Here is a 1,580-nt window from a genome sequence, read left to right as displayed (position 1 = left end):
TAATATATTGAAACATTACATATTGATCAGTATTGTTTGAACCATGGTAAGAAATTCAGGGTGGCAGGACCTATTTGAAATATGTAGAAATCAGAAAATTGAGCTCCTCATTTAGAAAGTGTTCCAGAGAACTTCATCTGTCTTTACGATGAATTGATCCATAAAAAAAAAATACCTTTGAAGTATGTTCACTGGGAATGGTTTGAGGATAAGCGAATTTGACAATCGATATGTCCCAAACTGAAAATTTTAGTCCTACTTATCCACCAAATCCACTTCTTCTCCATTGTACCCTAGCTCAGTTAGAGCACTCCACACCTGATTGCTCCTGCTTGAAATTTGACAGACATTTGAGTTCTCTTTCGTCCCACAACCACAACCGAACACTATTCTTCCTACTTTTCCTTTCCACAAAATATTGACATCCATCCACTCCTCTATATGCTCCAAATCATTCTGCTCTACCAGGCCATCTCAATTGCTGCAAGCCTCTTGCCTCCACTATTGATTTTCCTATCTTTCATTTGTAAAATGCAGAGTCATTCCTCTAATGTGCAAACATGATAATATCCTCCTGCTTATAACCATTCAGCAACTAACTGTAACTCTGAAAATAATACTTAGACTTCTTGATGTGGCTTATAAAATGCTTAGTACCCACTTTATACACTGTTGGCCTCATCCCTGGCATTTCATGCAGCCACCAACTGCCACCCTCTCTCCCTTTACAAGCACCTGGTTTCACTCAACTCAGCTATTCTGAACTTCTTTCACCTTCAGGAATTATGCAAACTTTCATATCTCTGGGCATTTGCACATGCTTTTCTTTGCCAGAAAAAGTCTTCGTTCTGCCAGGAAAATTCTTATATTTCATCTCTGACTGCCTAATTTCCATTCATCCTTTAGGCTAGTGATTTCAAACACATTATTGATCATGATCCATCTTAAAAAATACATTTTACATCAAAACCCAGATCTCTCTTTCTCTGTCTCACACACACAACAAATATAATTGGAAAAATGTTTCTTGAATGAATACTCAAACATTTTATGATCAATGAAATCTCATAGTTTCTATCTTTTCTGCTCTATTGATTTGCTAAATTGATCAACATGCAATTTGAAAAATACGGCATAAATATCATCTCCGCTAGGGAGTCTTCCTTGACCCTTTTAAAGCTAGCTTGATCCTCCTGCTCTGTGATTCTTCTGGACCTTGTACTTCCTGTATTGCAGCCCTAAACCCACTTAGGGTTATGGTTTGTTTACTTCTCTGCCTTTTCCAAAGACTGAAAGTACAGAGAGGTGTGCATGGTGTCTATCTTATTAACTATCCTGTTTCCTTTGGTGAGTGCAGTACCTGTCTTACGTTAAGTGCTTAAACATTAAAGTTGAGTGAATCAATAAATTAAGTGAAATTCTGATCTATCTGAATTAATATCACTAAAAAAATCAAGTTGTTGGTTTTGTTCTTGTTTAAATCCCAAGTAAGAAATCTAGCTGTGAGTGATTTCAAATATGCCTTCAAGAAAAGGAGTAAGTATAAGAAAGTTTTAATGAAAAAAAATTTAAATGATAGT

Source organism: Propithecus coquereli, unplaced genomic scaffold, assembly GCF_000956105.1.
Source record: "Propithecus coquereli isolate 6110/MARCELLA unplaced genomic scaffold, Pcoq_1.0 Scaffold545, whole genome shotgun sequence".
Classification (NCBI taxonomy): domain Eukaryota; kingdom Metazoa; phylum Chordata; class Mammalia; order Primates; family Indriidae; genus Propithecus; species Propithecus coquereli.
This window is presented reverse-complemented; position numbering follows the sequence as displayed.